Here is a 19,698-nt window from a genome sequence, read left to right on the forward strand (position 1 = left end):
GGTTCACACACAGTGGGACAAAATTCCACCCTCTGCGGTTGTAAGGTGCGTTTCGCAATATATTTTCAGGTAGCTGTGCCTCAGTTCACGTCAATTGATATACAAGTACTGATATAACTTGGTACTGACACCGAGAAAACGCTTTTAACTTCTATCGTATAGTTACGATTTGTCATGTCTCTGAAAAGTGGTCACATTATACACGAGGATGATCCGTTTCTGATTGAAACTTTTGTTTGATAAAGTGGCAATACAGCTGTGTGCGAACCACGATTTTCCAAAAAATTCTAGAAACTGTAAATAATCGCCTTCTCAAAATAATGTGTATCATTCTATTTTGTGATGTATGCACATGGCGTATTTGCGTATTACTTTATAAAAGTTCTCTAAGGAGTAACGCCGCTCTTCTCCATTGCCACTTCTTGTCGATTTCCTTTAGGTGAGTACTGCAAAGCATCTGTAGAAATTTTTCGGAGAAGTAAATGAACGAAAATTGTTGTTCATGCGTGAAGTGCGTTGTTGAAAGCGATTCCGTAAATGTGATAACAGTGTTAAAATACAGTTTAATTTGATTTTTGAATATCAGTGGAATTAGTTGTAACTGTTTTATCTCTGAGCAACGTTTTATAGATTTCAAGTTTATATTTGGATTAATATGGTATGGAACATGCAAAAACTTAGGAAAATTTAGTTTATGTCGCTTCGGCTTATGAGCACTTTCCAGGTGTTCGTCACGTTGCTTCGAAACTTTCACGTAAGTTTCGTTTCTATCAGAGAAACAGTGTTATAACCTTTACAATTTCTCTGGAAGTAATTAAATCCTCTGTACTGTCAAATAAAAAATGAATGGAGCAAACTGTTGTAGTTCTCTTAAAATAAGTATTCAGTAAGAAAGACGACCAAACATATTACACATATTTGCATAAATTTTCCCACCTCTGTGTGAAGAAGAACTTCACTTGGTTCTAGGAGTTGAGGGAAATCTGTCATGTTAGAAGAGGCAGCCGATCATAAGAATAAAAAGAGCAGAATAAAATACGCATAAATAACCGTAAAGATACAACTAGCTGCATAAAGCAGATAGCAGAGGGGAGAACAGTTAAAATTCCCGTGCGATCTTCCAAGTTTAGGTTTCGCATGATTTTCCAGTTCCTCTACAACTACATACACACAATGCAAGCAACCGTATGATGTATGGTGGAGGGTACCTGGTATAACTACTAGCTATTTACTTTTCTGTTCTACTCGCAAATACAGCGAGCGAAAAACGGATCTCCTTCTGCAAGTTTTAATTTCTCTTATCTTCATCGTTCTTACGCGAAATGTATGTTGACGTCAGTAGAATCGATCTACAACCAACCCCAATAGCCTGTCCTCGCAGTATGTGAATGTCGAGATGGTTCCAACACTATTAGTGTCCAATCCGGCCAGAGCTCCATTTCTCACAATGCTGAAACCACCGAAGCTCTACAGTACTCCTAACCTTCTTTCGATGACATTCTAAGGAATAAGCTGTGTCATGTTTCAGTATTTGTGTTTCTCCCCCTTCATTATCAATTTGACCAACTGTGGACCACAGGAATAACTCGTTTCCTAATTTTTGTTTCTTTTTTCCCTCTCAGAATTTTTAATTATTTCAAATAGGTACTTCAAAATGGCTCTGAGCACTATGTGACCTAACATCTGAGGTCATCAGTCTCCTAGAACTCATAACTACTTAAACCTAACTAACCTAAGGACATGACACACATCCATGCCCGAGGCAGGATTCGAACCTGCGCCCATATCAGTCACGCGGTTCCGGACTGCAGCCCCTACAACCACTCGGCCACCGCGGCCGGCTCAAATAGGTGCTTCCCTTCCTTTTCTCTGACCTAGTATTCATCTATGCACCTTGTTTACCCTTGAACCGCTTGGAGTTATGGACATTAATTCGAGACATCTTAATTCCAAATTTACCGTCGATCATTTGCAACTATGCCAAAACCGTTTGTTTGTGGTCAAATATAAACTGAGGTTGTAGTTGTTTTTTTTATATTTTCATAGAAGTAGGTTAAAGAAGATCGGTGATCGCCATTCCACTGTCTAATTTTTGTGCTAATCTCCAATAGCTGTTGAGGTTACTGGTAAGAAATTATTCACGTCATCATTCTTCTTACGTCAATAACAAGCTGCATTATACATACAAGGAAATAAAGTACGTTAAACAGTGTCAAATAATGTACTTGCAATTATAACTGCGAATTTCACCTTACGTGCGAATAAACAGATATATCACTGTGATGTGTGGACACATCTTTGTTGTTAACAAGCCGCAATATACTACAGTCTTTTATGTGGCGGCCGGCCGCTGTTGCCGAGCGGTTCTAGGTGCTTCAGTCCGGAACCGCGCTGTTGCTGCTGTCGCAGGTTCGAATCCTGCCTTGGGCATGGATGTGTGTGATGTCCTTAGGTTAGTAGTTCTAAGTCTAGGGGACTGATGATGTCAGATGTTATGTCCCATAGTGCTTAGAGCCATTCGAACCATCTTATGTGGCCTTCTCGCTGTGAAGGGATCATCTGTTATTCCTGCACTGTAAAGTTAGAAGTTCTTATGATAGTTTCCACGTTTTATGCTTGACCTGTTGTGAAACGCAACTCATTGTAGTACCGGAACTATCTTTTGCTATGTACAATAACGACATCCTTTCAGTAGTCCGCAGTGACGGGCGCAAGGTAATCAGTGAAGCTGAGTCTAAGGCCGTCACCGCCATTTGTGGACGTGACGAGCGAGATGCATGCCGGAACAATTACCGCTGGTTCGGAAGCTGTCGCTGCGTCGTAGAAAGTGGCCCGCGCAGGAAAGTGTATCACGCCGAACCTAGCCCGCTAGTCTAATGGGCTTTTCAGCAGTGGGTCAGTTGGCGCGTTTCTCTCAGCATCGACGGTCGTGCTTCAGTGAAGGGCGTCTTTGGTGTGGACGCCCGCAGACCGTCTGACCTGCTCTCAATGACTCCGTGGAACTTCTTCAAGGATAGCCGAGATGCGAGATGTGGATTCCAAATAAACGCCGCCGTGTTTTCTGGAGAAATGGGCATTATTAGCGACGAGACTGAAAGGCCCATACAGTCACTGGAGCTGATATCTACAGCACATCCATAGAGGAAGCAAAAAAGAAAAGGAAGAAAAATTAAGATGTACCGTCCCGTCAACGACGTGGTCTTTAGTGATGATGCACAAGCAGTCTGGGGAAGAACATGGAAGTATATTGGACGCGTCGTTTTCAAAGGAAAGGTACCCGGTATTTGTCCTTTTTACGCTAGGGAGGGGAACGGGGGGTACTACTCCACCCAAAAATTTAATTTTACCTCTAGTCAACCGATTTTTACCGAGTTTTACAATCATATCAGTCACGTGGAGATGTAGCAATATCCGAGCTTTGAAGTCCAGAATTTAACTGGAGTTTTGAATTTTTAAGATGGTTTCAATGGTAGTTTTGAAAACCAACATGGGTACGCAGACCCAATTTTCACAGCGCAGATTTTTTAGGTACATTCACAAGACATTGTTCGATAGTTCTATGCATTCAGTTCATGAGAAGTTTTATCAATTTACTCTCAGTATTTTTTCGACTCAAAAATTTTCTGTAATCATCGATAGATAAAAGTAATAATAAAATAGAAAAACTTCAAGACCATTTCCTATAAAAATTTCAGTTAGCCTCCTCTGTTATTAAATTCAGATAGTTTGCCTCAACTGTAAAGTCTGTTGTGATCATGTTAAGAGGGGGTTTATGTTTCGAGTTACGCTTCCGAAATGTCTTGGAATATTAAAGGTGCTGTAACAACTTTTTTATTCTGTACTTGCATTATGCGATCGTGAGTATGATGCTTGTGAGCGAAATGACAAAGAAATACTGTTGAACATTTAAGATCAGTGCTTTAAAAATGATTTACACTAGTGTGACTACGGTACAGCTGGTTAGGAGAATGATTTTTTTTTCAAAAGTCGGCATACATTCGCTGCTTTATTGTGCAACATCTAACACTGTGAACAGGGAGAAGTGCTTGCATGTGGTAAACAAACCTATTGAACGGAATCACCAACTGAGGAACATATCCAGCCCGTCAAAGACGGACTACTTAATCGTGTAAAATTCTCAATGTCGGTGCTTCAAAACTAAATGGAGCGAAACTTACCTGGCTGAAATGCAAAACCCTTTAGTCAATCGAAAGGGTGGGCTATATAATAACGGTAAACAGCAATCCCTACTTCGATTCACTGACCGTAGAAGATCTTTACATATCGCTTTTAAGATTTGTCTATTGTTGATGCATGGCTGTGTTCTCTATCTGCTACACAGAATTATTATAAGATATTGAACATTTGAGAAAAACAATTTTACGTACAACTGTATAAAGGTGTTTTTGCAGTAATGAATATCCTAACCTGCGTGCCGACAGACATTAATTATGATGTGTACTTGAACTTACGAATCAACTAACTTATTTTCTAGAAATATACTTGAATTTACGACACATTTTGGCATCATTAAGAAAACCTGTTCCCGAATATCGCACAATTATAGTAAAAATGTAATTCCGGATTAAGGCTAATTCGAAGACTGGAATGTATATATGGGAAAAAGGCGACAGCTTAAACTCGTGTTCACACGGAACTGTAGTTCGTTTGCAATATAAGCGGATGGGGCGGTAGGCGCAGCATTTTTTTTTTTTTAAGATCATAAGACGCTTAACTGTGATACTAAATCGGATTGTTAAATTGGATTTCGCAACAAATAGTTATAAGTTATGTATAACGGACAGTAAAATGGAGAAGTATGCAAAAAAGTAAACTGTTGATCATTTCAGAAGTATTCGCCATAACCGTTAATACATTTTTTTTCGTATATCCATAATTGAAATGGACGATTTGGGACGTCAGCTAGTATAATATATGTTAAAAAAATGACGAAATTCCTTCAGCTGTATTAAGACGTTGGTTTTATTGGCGACTAGTTTCGATGTTGTTACAACATCATTTTCAGGTCCATACTTGTTGACAGCCACCGTATGTGTCTAACAAAATGTGTATGCCTGGCATGGAACACGCCTGTCTCACCACTGACTACTAGTGTTAGACACATACGGTTGCTGTCAACAAGTATGGGCCTGAAGATGGTGTTGTAACAACATCAAAACTAGTCGCCAATAAAACCAACACCTTAATACAGCTGGAGGAATTTGGTCATTTTTTAACATATAGTTAATACATTTATCCCACTGTGAGACAAGACGGTCAGTGTCATCATGGAGAAATGCTTGGGGTTGCCTACGGAACCGTGATTGTACGCAGATGTGCATCTCTTCGTCCGAAGCAAATTGAAGGCCACGGATGTCTTTCTCCAGGGCTCCGAAAATACGGAAATTCCACGGGGATAGATCGTGACTGTATGGAGGAAGTGCAAGGGCCTCTGCAACCTGAAGGCCCGCCCACGATGCAGAAGCTTCGCTGAGAAGCGGTTATACTTCCTCCATACAGTCACGATCTCTGCCCGTGCGATATGCATGTATTTTTTTGGAGCCCTGAAGGAAATTCGTAACGGTACTTTTGCTTCGGAGAAACAGGTGCACGCCTGGGCACTGTCATGGTTCCACAAGCAACCACAACCATTTTCCGTGAAGACATTGACCGTCTTTGTCTCACAGTGGGATAAATGAATTATCAGTTAAAACGGTCACTTTTGTAATAATAGATATGTGGCTTATTTTTTTCCACGTACTTCGTCTTCATTTGACTGCCCCTTATAATAATACTCATGAGACGGTACACAATAAAGTCTTGTTCGGAAGCACAAAATAACAAGAGATTAGGCAGTCAAATTTTGTAGACTACGGTATCACTAAGCCTTTAATGATCATTCGTCAGACTGAGTTGCGCGAAACACTGCTAGGAGCTGAGAGTTATGTCACATTCGATTAAAACGCTTCCGCGAATTTAACAGTGTTCCAATGGCATCATCGAACCTACTTTCACAACAGCGCGTTACTCAATAACTGTTCTTCGTAACTGTTCTTACTCCGTGGAATCCGGCATCGCAGAACTGTTCCTGGAGAATACATTTGTTACGACATATTTCGTGGAGAACGACTCCAGTTTCCTAAGAAGACATTGTGGGGGTACACTTGGAGACTCATTCTGATGTTTTTAAGAGTAAAATATGGAAAACAAATGGATGCAGACAGCGAACGTGGGTTCTCAGACGACAGAGTCTTTGACTAAAGTGAGACTTGTGACGTACAAGACTACAGTGAGCACAGCGTATTAGAACTTTGCACTGAACGAAATCAGAGTTTAATGTTCTCATCCATTGTTGGATACCATGAAGATTGAAAATATCTGCCACGGAGTACCGAGTACTTTTCAGTAGCAGTTACCGTATAAGAGAAGCTCTACCGTCACTGTGATACATCCGGAACGCTGTTTTCCAACAAGACAAAGCGCGATCTCGTACACCTCGGCTCTTCTTCCAACCACAGTAGGTATTAGTGTCTTGCCCTCTGGCTGAAAAGGCGCTATACGATCATCAAGGATAAGCTGTTTGCTGCAGAAGGTAAGCACCGTAACTGTGTTCTTTTGCGTGAAATTCTACAGCGTCTATCTGTTCCTTGTGATGATTTGAGGTATTTGTGATTACGTGCTACTTGAGAAACGTTACTAGTGTGAAGCTTCGATAGTGAACTTCTCCACTTTCAGTTAATTGCGACATGAATTTATTTCACACGTGCCGTGAAATTCATTTCGTGTTTCTTTCACGGAAAGGCGATCCTTACAAATATAGAATGCGCTATCCATTAATGTGAGCCTGCAAGCACAGAGTTCTGTTAGCTATGTTTGGAAGATAAGTAAATAGAGAGAGGAAGAAGTGGAATAAAGTATATATCTTCTTCTTGCTTTCTATTCTCTACTCCAAGTGAAGGACGGACTGTTTGAGATCCAGCACCATCACAGAATTAGAGTCTTACTTTTTTCAGTTAAATGTCCCAGATCTGTTCGTTTCTACGACGGCCAGCGCTAAGGAGTAACAATACTTACACACATCACCTGCAGGATTTGTGTGATGCTGAGACAGTACCAACTTTCGTATCAACGAATTCACTTTGAGCAAAACCTCACAGCAATATTAATAAACAACACATAAAAAGGGCGAAAATATCTAGATTTTGAAGTCGTGTGTAGTGCACTTTTTAAAATTTGTTTTGACGTTTGGAGAAGAAGTGATTGCATTTAAAACTCAAATGTTTTACAGCCATAACAGTATGTAGCGGATTAGCCGAGCGGTCTCAGGCGCTGCAGTCATGGACTGTGCGGCTAGTACCGGCGGAGGTTCGAGTCCTCCCTCGGGCATGGGAGTGTGTGTTTGTCCTTAGGATAAAAATGGCTCTGAGCACTATGGGACTTAACGCCTGAGGTCATCAGTCTCGTAGAACTTAGAACTACTTAAACCTAAGGACATCACACACATCCATGCCCGAGGCAGGATTCGAACCTGCGACCGTAGCGGTCGCGAGGCTCCAGACAGAAGCGCTTAGAACCGTTCGGCCACTCCGGCCGGCTGTCCTTAGGATAATTTAGGTTAAGTAGTGTGTAATCTTAGGGACTGATGACCATAGCAGTTAAGTCCCATAAGATAAAAAAAAGTATGTAGCGAGGTAGTACACCTGAGCCGTTGTCTGTGATGTAGCTGAAGCCCGAAAACATACGAAAGTAGGTCACAGAAGTGTTTGGTACTTAACGACCATCGAAGCTGAAACCGTTGGATACAGACAACTGCCTCATTTCTGACGGGTGGCAGTGGCCTTGGTTACTTGTATTGTACTGATAACTGTAAAAATTTAAACGAGACTGTTTGCGTGGAAGTGAGCGGGTCAGCGGCGTCACACGCGTGTGACTGAGATTTATGAACCACGGCATATCATGGTGTTCATCGGAAGAAGTTTACAATTCCTTCAGTGAAATGGTTCATTAGGCTCACCAATACGCATTCGTAACTACATCTTCAACACTAAACTACCGTTATTCATTGCATATTAATTTAAAAACGCTTTTGAGACTTTGTAGTCTCGTGTATGTCCATAGAATTTGAAGACCAGCACAAAAGTAACAAGGAATATTCACAGTGAGTATTTATAGTTTACGAATAGAAATGTATATGAGGCAGGAATGCTGCTCCTTTGCGGATGTTATCTATTAGTTTAGTTCTGAAGTTCCTCTAACGCAGATTGTGTCTCTGTCGAGAAACAGAAATGAAAGTATATGAACTTGGTCACAATTACTGTCCATTCATTCCCTTGATTGTGATGAATAACCAAAAATGCGAAAGAGCATTCGTTATGGTGCCTGAGAAGAGATGTATAAGATAAATTAAATTATGAAAAATTTATTGACAGAAATTCTCATACTCGAAAACGGAAATTCAACTATTTGACTTAAACCAGCATTAAGATATGTGACGTGAATTCTTCTATTGTAAGTGTATTATAACACTGTTATCATTATTAGCATTGTCGTTTTTAAGGCTTTAACACTCCATTGTTATCTTCAGTAATACTCGATATGCTATAATGCGTACTTTTGTTGTTCAGACGAAGAACATAAAAAGAATATTTATAGAAACATAAAACATGTGGGCGTTTCAGGTAGGGGGTCTTCTCTGTAATCTGCGACGCGTTGTAACAACAGAAGTTGTTAGATCAGTTTGGTAAATTTTTTTGTGTTTTCTAGCTATTAAATTGAAATATCAAATAAAATGCGTAAAAATGTTTTTGTAACTATTTTTTAGATATGACACAGCACTACAGACATTAAAGATGCACCTCTAATACTACTTCAGGCTTAGTATGCCTCAAGTGTCTCCATATTTCGTCTTCGAGTGGAGGTAACTTAAAAAAATGTAAACTGTCCTGATTGGTACTTTAAAATTCGTTTACCTTTGAGTGTATAAATACCCTCACAAGGTAAAGTTTTGTACACGTCGGCAACTGTGGACCTTGCTTCATTGGATTACATGTCAAAACCTCATCGGTATTGATGCAAATATGCTGCATACGAGTACATACGAGGAGACGACATGTTTATAGACTCGGCAGCCTGTTGTAGTAAACTCGCCATGTCACAAACCGTGCAGGATGTAGGCTTCGTGCCTCTGCGCTGTCCGACCGCTATTTCACGAAACCGTTCAAGACCAACACAGTTGCCTGGGACATCCGAGGGTGGAGAAACAGCGAATGTTTACGTGGAGCTTACAAATACGTCAGGGACGCACCACTTTCCCCGGGGCTCCTGTACTGCACAAACACTACGGAGGAAACGTGAACACGTGTATGCAGCGAGAACCAAGCCACATTCTCTCCTTGTATTTAGGTTGTGACGCGCAGTGATCTCCAGACGTACGCAATACAAATTACTGATATCTGGAAACAGCAGACTTGTACTTTCGCTAACGCAGGAAAAGTCTTCAGTGTGTGCGGTATTTCAGGCAACGTATTCACGAATAATACTTTTTTACAGATTTATGAAACGTGAACGAGGTTTTCAGAAAACAACAGATGTACGGCACTCGAAAAAAAAAAATCTTCCTTGTTGGTGCACTAACCACAGACGAAACTCCAAATATCGCGGTAAAGAAAGTAAATTAAATGTGGATGGTAATTCTACAGGTTGTTCAACAAACACAGACTTTCTAGTAATAAGGGCGTACATATTTTGCTGTATTGATAGTACTAGTAATACTTTAATCTATCGAGATATGAGTACAACAATATTTACGTCTTGGACGGATTGTTACTCATTAATATTAGAACCATTGTTTACTATGTTTCTGCGTCTTATGAAGAGAGCCGGCAGAAGTGGCCGCGCGAATCTAGGCGCTTCAGTCTGGAACCGGGCGACCGCTACGGTCGCAGGTACGAATCCTGCCTCGGGCATGGATGTGAGTGATGTCCTTAGGTTAGTTAGGTTTAAGTAGTTCTAAGTTCTAGGGGACTGATGACCTCAGATGTTAAGTCCCATAGTGCTCAGAGCCATTTGAACCATCTTATGAAGTGAAAAATTTTACATTTCTGAACAAACAAGGCAATCTACCAATCTCTGCACTACTTTGAAATCCTATCAAGGTACGACTTAATATTTGTGCAGCTCTTTTCAGACATTACCTCATCACTGACAGCATCATCTGCGAAAAATCTGAAGTTGCTATTTATATTGTCTGCCACGTCGTTAATATACACCGATGAGCCAAAACATTATTGCCACCTGTTTAATAGCGTGTTGTTCCACTTGTCAAACACCATACAATAGAGACTCTGCTTACCATGAATTCTACAAGTCGTTGACGGATTCCAGAAGTGTATGGCACGAGATGTCTACGTACAGGTTAAGCAATTTTCGCAAAGTACGGGTTGGTGGTTTACGGCACACTGCTGGCGCCTGATATGTGTTCCAGTGGGCACAGATGCGACACATTTGCTGGCCAAGACATCAATGTGAGTTCACTATAATGCCATTGAAATCACTGTTGCACGATTCTGACTTTACAACACGGACAATTATCCTGCTGGAAGATGTCAACGCCTTAGGGCGGGGGGGGGGGGGGGGGGGACTTCAAGCATGAAGCGATGTTGGTGGCCCATAATAATGTTCATGTAGTTCACTACTGTGATGTCGATTACCACCACCGATCACATGGAAGCCGAACTCAATATATCCCATAGCATAATTCTGCATTCATTGGCAAGCGTCTGTGGCGCGGTGCGTGTTTAACACAGCCATTCGAAAGACCCAACCATTGACCTGATGTAACTAAAAATGCGATTCATTCGAAAGACGACACGTTTCTATTGATAGACAGTGATAACGTATGGATGCTGTGTCCACTGCAATCATAACTGACGACGTAGTTGGGTTAACACAGGAACAAGTAGGGGTCATGTGTAATGTGGAGCTCCATGTTCTACAATGGCCTTTGAAAAGTGTGCTCTGAAACACTGGTGCTTGCACCAAAATTGTATTGTGTCGTCAGATCTGCCACAGATCGCTGCCTATTCTGGATTACGCAGTGGGGGGGGGGGGGGGGGTCCTCCAACAACTGCGTTCTGCGATGAGACGTGGTCGGTCACTAGCACACGGCCTTTTCGTTATTTCAGCATCCGTCAACCACTTTCCATAAACGCTCACGACAGTAGTACACTAACAGACGACCAGCTTCGCCGCTTCAGACATTCGCGTTTCCAGCCGAAACGCTACAACAATGTGCACTTTGTGAAAACCGCTTATATCAGTGGATTTCAGCATCTGCTACTTGTATCTGCCTATATTCTTTCCTTAGTGCGTCACGTGCGTGCAACACCAACCTTGTGGTGGTCTGTGGTCATAATGTTTTGGCTCATCAGTGTACAAAATGAACAACAAGTGTCACAGTACACTTCCTGGGGGCACACCTGATGTTACTTCCATATTTGACGATGGATCTCCATTCAAGCTAAGACGCTGTGTCCTCGATACCGAGAAACGCTCAATTCAGTTACAAATTTTGCTTGATACCCCATCCGATCGTACTTTAGATAATAATTGTGGGTGAGATGCTGAATCAAATGTCTTTTCAAAGTAAAAAAAAATACTGCACCTACCTGGCTGCTTTGGTTTACGGTTTTCAGAATATTGTGTAACAAACAAACTCCTTGACTACAAAAATTTACGTGTTTTATGTCACTGCCCGTTTACTATGGAATCTTCTTAAAACAATGCATCGTTCCAAGTAAAAAGATATATTTCTTAATTCTTACTGTAGACATAAAGGTTTTCGGTACTACTTTCACAGAAAAATGCTCATTCTGTAGATGCCATGGTTTGATGTAAACCTTATTTTATTCCACGGACAGTTTATCAAATATTCAGCGCCCAAACTAGAAGAGACGTCACTTGTATAGGAAACTGCCCTCCATTTCTTTTATTAATGTTACGGGGCGGGATGAAGGCTGGTTGAAGACGCAGATATTCGCAAGGTGCTGGATTGAAACTTTGATCTCTATGATGTATGTGACCGTAACCTTACAACCTTCTAGATATTGTACGCTGTACTAGGTAGGGAGACCGTAGATCGAATTCTAGTCGCGCCTGCTAATTTGGGATTGTTATGGCCCCAACTGAAACAGAGTGCTGGTTGCAACCATATCGCTAAGTACAAGGAAGATATCTTCTCGTATATAGCATTATCAGATGAAGATCTACCAGTGCTGATGATTTTGTTACAAGGAAACATTAAGTTCCAGGAGAGAGCAACGACTGCTCGTTAGAAAAGGGACCATCCTTCCCCAATGTCAGTACTGATCTCGATATCAGCAGAACGTTGAACTCCTTCATTCTTGCTCTTCTTAACGCTTTCACACGGCCAGTAATGGGGTGGTCTCTATCATGCTCTACTACCTTCGCTGTCACCGATCATTTGTCAAACACACGTAGGTGCATAAGAAGCCGTTACTGGCTGTGTGAAAGCGTTAAGAAGTGCAAGAATGAAGGAGATCAACATTCTGTCGATATCGAGATCAATAGTGACATTAGGGAAGGATGGTCCCTTTTCTAACGAGCACTCGTGGCTCTCTCTTGGAGCGGCCACGCGGGGTAGACGCGCGGTCTCTTACGTCCTGTCACGGTTCGCGCGGCTGCCCCCGTCAGAGGTTTGAGTCCTCCCTCGGGGATGGATGTGTTGTCCTTGGCGTAAATTAGTTTAAGTTACATTAGGTAGTGTGAAAGCTTAGGGACCGATGACCTCAGCAGTTTGGTCTCATAAGAACTTACCACAAATTTCAAAATTTTTCTCCTGGAACACTTTGGAAAGTTAAAGGACACTAAAACACAGGGACTCTACGGGGTCTGAGTTCCACTTCTCTCGAACACGATTCCTGTATCTTAACGTCAGTCACTTGCTCCTACACTTCACGCGCTCATGCTGCAAACAGTCGAAGCAAAGTTCTGTGATGTTGTTATGAGCCAAGAAGTTGATTGCTCTTTTATTTAAAACGTAAGCCACAACACGTTTAGAGAACACAAGCTTCTCCAAGTTAGCTGGACTATATGTGATAGTTCACTTGTCTTTAATTACATTTGTGTCTCATCGACAGCTGTCCCTTGAGGATGGTGTTTAGAGACTCTGGAATCGATCATTAAGAATTCAGTTGTTAAAAGGAAGTAAATTTTACGAATGAAGGGAATTAAGTAATAATATAGATGAAGTGTTCCTATCATCTTCCAATAGATCTTCTCTTTACTTAACTAGGAATTTTTAGTGAAACAACTGTACTCGAAGCAATTGCGGTTGTATCTTAACTGCTCAGTAACACTTTCAGTCAGTTTACTTTGTTCAAGGTCTAGCATTTATAATTTTGTTCGTATTCCCCAGCAAGCAGGAAGCAGTTGCGTTGCGCAAGTCACTTTATACATATTTTCCTTTTTTGTTTGCTTTTATTGTTGTGTCATATGTAATCATTAGCGACTAACAATGAGTTGCGAGCTTTAATAAAATCTGAAAGATATACAATCAGACGGAAGTTATAAGAGTCGAAGTGCCTGAAAGGAATACCGTGGTTGAGAAGGGAACGAGAGAGGATGTAGCCTATCTCCTACGTTATACTATTTGTATACTGAGCAAGCAATAAAGAAAACGAAGAAAAATTTGGAGTGGGAATTAAAGTCCAGGGAGAAGAACTAAAAACTTTAAGGTTTGCTGGTGACATTGTAATTCTGTCAGAGACCGCAAAGGATGTGGAAGAGCAACTGAATGGATGGATAGTTTCTTGAAAGGAGGCTATAAGACGAACATTAATAGAAGCAAAACGAGGATACTGGAATCTAGTCAATACATTCATTCAGTTGAGGCTGCGGGAATTAGATCAGGAAACGAGACACTAAAAGTAGTGGGTGACTTTTGCTATTTGAGCAGCACAGTAACTGATGGTGGGCAAAGTTGTGAGAGGATTCAAAAATGTAGACTGGCAATGGCAAGAAAAGCCTTTCTGAAATGTGTTAAGGTGGAGTATAGATTTATTTGTGAGGAAGTCTTTTCTGAAAGTATTTTTTTGAGTGTAGCCGTATATGGAAGTGAAACGTGGATGAACAAGTAGAGAATAGAAGCTTTTGAAATACGCTGCTGCACAATAATGCTGAAGAGCAAACGGTAGATCATATGACTGATGACGCGGTGCTGAATAGAACTGGGGAACAAAGGAATTTGTGACACAAGCTGACTAGAAGACGGGATCAGTTGGTAGGATGCATTCTGAGACATCAAGGGATCACTTATTTGGTACTGGTGGAAAGTGTGAAGAGTAAAAATCGTAGACAGAGACCAATAGATGAATACAGTAAGCAGATTTAGAAGGATATAGATTGCAGTAGTTACTGTTAGATGAAAGGCTTGCAGAGGACAGAGTAGCAAGAATAGCTGCATCAAACCAGCCTTCAGACTAAGGACCACAACAACACAAACGATATATGTGCTTAAAATATTTCTTTCTGCTCAAAATTACGACAACGGCAAGTTCCGACGGTCAACAACATACGGTACTGAAAACTTCTGCACACCACTTGGTTGACGTTCCTTGATAGCAGTTCAGAAGAAAAAGTGGGGTTGTGGTATTGAACAGTGACTAACGAAATCAGCACTAGTGGACTTGGCAAGCTATTTTTTCATTCGTAATACTGAATCAACCTAACAGTGTTGTAAATCACTATGCAAATCCACCTACAAAATAGCTCGTGCTTATAGAACCCAACTTTCCGTACGTTGTTAACTCGAAGAAGGAGCCGCGACTCTTCGATTTCAAACACATTATCCATGTTACGACTAGAAAAGACATCTTGTTACAGATATCCAGTACCAGGTTATTGCTTTACATTCTGCTGTGTGAACATTATGTATGAGAAGCACGATAAAAAAACTGAAATTTTCCGTCTTATTTCATCTAATGTCTACTTTTGCAAGTAAGATACTTCCTTTAAATTGTAAGAAAACAGTTTGGTAGGATGAAATGTGTAGCCTGGTGTATCACATTTTTCTTAACAATATAATACAGTTTTTCTTTATAATAAAAAGTGGGCCACCTGTCAGTTCCCATGAATGATCTTACTTTGCAGCCTTAGTAATCTTTCCTTTAAGGAATGAAATTAAATGAATTATTGTCTGTTACATTAAATGAAAACGAATATATATGCATATCCTGATGGAATACACGCAGCTGTTTATGCTTCACCTGGCGTGTTCGCGCTGCTGCTAACTAAATTCAACTGTAGCGACGTCCGCTCATGTCCCGTAATAAGAGGTACAAGTAACACGGAAAAAAACACTGTTGGAAACGACTGTAGTTTGCTAGCCTCAGCGTTGATATTGGAACCTTTATCGGTCTGCTTCCGTTGAGAATTACTTGTAGTTCAGAAATTCGAACTGTTCTTGTCTCTTGAGGAATCTATGGCATTGTCGATAGCCGGTAACACCTAAACAGTTTGTAACATTGTGAACTACTCTTACACTCACTTTATTCACAACAGCACAGAGAAAAGAAAAATGGTTAGTCAATAGTGAACTGTCTGAAGAATATTGGGAGAAATGATTTATTTTTGAATCTAAACATATCTTCTTAATATGCCAGCAGTGGTACGGAGGTAGTGCTGCATCTCGGGAACTGGAGGGATGATAAGGATTTAATGTTCTATGTAGACTATATCATTAGCTCAGGTAAGCACGGTCGACCATATCAAAGAACCAGTCTGGTGTTCATCGCAAGAGATGTAAGAAAACAAAAGAAATCGAGACTGCCAGGGGAACGTTAGCACTCAGCTCAGATCTCAAATTGTAGTGCCATCTTTCCTGTTCAGCCGTGGGACTCTGAGTCACAAGAGCGAGGATAAGTTACTTTATTTCGACGAAAGAATACTGCCTAAAAAGTAAATACTGCTAATCTCAGAAAAGTAGCTGGAGGCACTAATTTGTTGTGAAAGTACTACACCAAAGAATTTGTTGCCAAAATTGCCAAAACTTCCCGGTTGCAGCGTTATTGCCAAAATCTAGGGTCCTGTCATACAACGTAGAGCACTATTGAAATGAAGTCCTGTCTGATTTTTTTTTCCTCATGATTCATCAGTTGTCATCTAGTGGAACTAAGTGAACTACGTAAGGTCGGCCGTCAGCACATATGACCTCCTCTAATGATATGAGAGACTACACATTAAGAGTGCACACCTTAACATTCCACCTGGACAGTCATCCGAAGTGCATCCGCAATCATTTAATTGCTGATTTTTCGCTTTAATGATCACACTCAGTACTCTGAGAGGAAAGTACTTGCACACTTTTTATATTTATTCTAGTGAATTCTGTGTCAGCTAGGGGCTGAACATCATATGCTCCATATGTCTGCTCTTTCGAGGGCGAGCTTTCTGAGGACAAGCACTTAAAAGGCCTTCATTTGATGGCTGTTGAAGATAGGGTGGTTAGTAAATACATTGTTGGCCCAGTGAAGTCTACGAAAGTCCTATAAGTCCAAAGAGGGCTTAAACCCCATTATCATTAGGGTCTCTCCACTAGTTCCAAACATTATGTTCGACTTCCGAACAGACACACGGATTAAGCATGTTGTAAATGATCAACACGGGATGCAATCAGGAAAGAGTAGAGATAGAGCTACAATCCGAAAGAATGAAAGGTAGTGGACCATACTGATTGCCGGTGACTGTGACGAAAATATACCTATGGTGTCCCAGGAGGAGAGGTCAACAATCAGGGTTGTGACAGGAGCCATCATTGGAAGCAAACAAGTTTAGTTAAAATGGGCTCTAAAAATCATACCTTATAAGCTATGAGCACTTCTTGATCTTCGGCAGTGTGAAAAAAATCTCACCTAAACAAGAAAAAAAAAAGGTCATGTGTAAACATGGGCTCCAAAGTCCATACCTTTAGGACTACGAACACTTGTTCGTCTTCGCTGCTGTGCAGCACGTCTCTTCTACTGAACAAGTGCTAGTAGCTCTTAAGGTATGAATTTTGGAGTCCATGTTTCCTAGACAACTTTCTCTTGTTACGCCCATACTACCAACTCCGGAAAAAAAGAAACCAAAGATCTTTCAGCAGAAGAGATTTGTTTCACAGTACCATAGATGAAGAAGTGCTCATAGCTCTCAAGTCCATGTTTACTAGGCGTTTTTATTTCGAATGATTGCTCCCATCATATTCTTCAGTACTGACCACTCCTGCTTGGACACCACGAATGTTTATAACCATAGGCAACCAGTCATCATCACGAGACTGGTTTCGGCCGTAAACATAAAATGTGTATCATCCAGTATGCATACCACAGCGTTTAATAGAAAGCGAAAATCATGAATCGCTTTATTATTCTTGATTATAGACCTCACTGAAATACATGTGAACACATCATTGGCTGTTTGTGCTCAGATCCAATCGTACGGATGTCACACACGTGGGAAGTGTATCTGTCAGGTTTTGTACGACACGAAGAACTGATCTGCACATATAGCGCAAGAAAATATCTGTCGGTTAGGCACAAAATAATGCGACACACGCAAAGAATCACGTAAAGTCCCGGAAACACTGAGTACAGCCTTCGGCGTCGTTGTCGAATCGAGAGCTATCGTACTCAAGTGGGCTGGTACTCACCGCGGAAGAGCTTGCGGTAGGCGACGCTCCGGAGTGGGGCGCCAGAGGCTGTCTGGAAGGTTGTGAGCGGCGCTGCGCTGGAGTGGAAGCGTCGCGGCGTAGCCGGAGCGATAAGGTGCGAGTGAGCGAGGCGGCCGGCGCGACTTCTCCAGATATATAGTCGCTGCGACCGCGGCCACCGGGGGAGGGAGAGAGCGACCAGAGGCGGCCCCTCCCCCGCCGCGCCGCCGGGCCACCGACGCTGTCCCCGCGGACTGCCGCCGTCAGCACGTGGTCGCCCCTTCCAACTCATCTATGGAATACACCATAATCAACAGGAGGTGCTGACCCGAATAAAGGCGTACGGCAATAGCAGTAAATACATTGTAGTAAACAGGGGTCCACTAATGAACCGTTTGCCAGATAACTGCGAAAGTTTGGTTACGTACCGCCACTGACTTCAGAATCAAATTTTGTCGTGTTGTTGTTTTGGTCTTCAGTCCAAAGAGCGGTCTGATGCAGCTCACCGTGCTACTGTATCCTGTGCAAGCTGTTTCATCTTCGAATAACTTTTGCAACTTACATCCTTCTGAATCTGCTTACTGCATTCATTTCCTTGTCTCCCTCTACAATTTTACCCCCTCCACACTACCCTCCAGTGCTAAGTTGGTGATATCTTGATGATCCAGAATGTGGCCTACTCACCGATCCGTTCCTCTAGTCAGGTTGTGCCAGAGATTTCTTTTCTCTCCAATTTATTAGTTGCGTGATCTACCTAATCTTGTGTAGCACCACATTTCAGATGTTTGTATTCTCTTCTTATCTAAACTGTTTTCGTCCATATTTCGCTTCCATACACGAGTACTCTGCAGACAAACAGCTTCAGAAAAAACTTCGTGACACTTAATTTTGTATTTGATCTTAACAAATTTCTTCATAAATGCTTTCTTGCCATTGCCAGTCTACATTTTATATCCTGCCTACTTTGTCCATCATCAGTTATTTTTCTGCCCACATAGCAAAACTCATCTATTACTTTTACTGTCCCGATTTCTGATGTAGTTCCCTCAGCATCCTCAGATTTAATTCGACCACATTCCGTTATCCCCGTTTTGCTTTTTCTGATGTTCATCTTACATTTCCTTTGAAGACACTCTCCATTCCATTCAACTGCTCTTCCAAGTCTTTTGCTACCTCTGACAGTATTACAGTGTCATCAGCGAACTTCAAAGTATTCATTTCTTCTCCTTGAATTTTAACTTCTACTCCAAATTTTTCTTTTGCTTCCTATTCTGCTTGCACAATGTAAGATTGAATAACATCGGGGATAGGCTACAACCCTGTCTCACTCGCTTCTCAACTACTGCATCCCCTTCATGCTCCTCGACGCTTCTAACTGCCGTCCCTATTCTGTGCAAGTTGTAAATAGCCTTTCGCTCCCTGTATTTCATCCCTCCTAACTTCAGAATTTCAAAGAGATTATTCCAGTCAACATTATCGAAAGCTTTCTCTAAGTCTACAGATGGTATAAACGCTGGTTTGCCTTTCCTTATCCTATGTTCTAAGATGTGTTGTAGGGTCAATATTCCTCACGTATTCTTACATTCTCCGGAGTACAAACTGATCTTACCCGAGATCAGCTTCTATTAGTTTTTCCATTTTTCTGTAAAGAATACGTGTCGGTATTTTGAAACAATGACTTATTAAAGTGGTAATTCGGTAATATTCAAAGCTTTGAGAACTTTCTTTCTTTGGAATTGGAATTATTTCTCAGACATCTTGCTCACCGGATGAAAGAGCTCTGTCGTAGCTGGCTTTTCCAAGGCGTTTAGTAATTCTGGCGGAATGTCGTCTACTCCCGCGGCCTCGTATCATTTAGGTCTTTCAATTATGTATTAAATTCTTCTCTCCGTATCGTATCTCTCACCTGATGTTCATCTACGTCTTCTTCTATTTCTATAATACTGCATTCAAGTTCATCTCCCTTGTATAGTCCCTCTATGTACTCCTATGTT

General features: G+C 41.3%; 1 protein-coding gene across 1 annotated transcript in view; it reads right to left on the reverse strand.

Moving 5' to 3' along the window:
• Positions 1-17,820, reverse strand: part of LOC126188741 (acyl-CoA Delta-9 desaturase-like) — a 153,611-nt gene extending 135,791 nt beyond the window's left edge. The window contains exon 1 of the mRNA XM_049930349.1: positions 17,705-17,820. The gene's annotated coding sequence lies outside the window, so the exon portion shown is untranslated. The remainder of the gene's footprint in view (positions 1-17,704) is intronic.
• Positions 17,821-19,698: the final 1,878 nt, after the last annotated feature.

Source organism: Schistocerca cancellata, chromosome 5, assembly GCF_023864275.1.
Source record: "Schistocerca cancellata isolate TAMUIC-IGC-003103 chromosome 5, iqSchCanc2.1, whole genome shotgun sequence".
NCBI classification, from domain to species: Eukaryota; Metazoa; Arthropoda; class Insecta; order Orthoptera; family Acrididae; genus Schistocerca; species Schistocerca cancellata.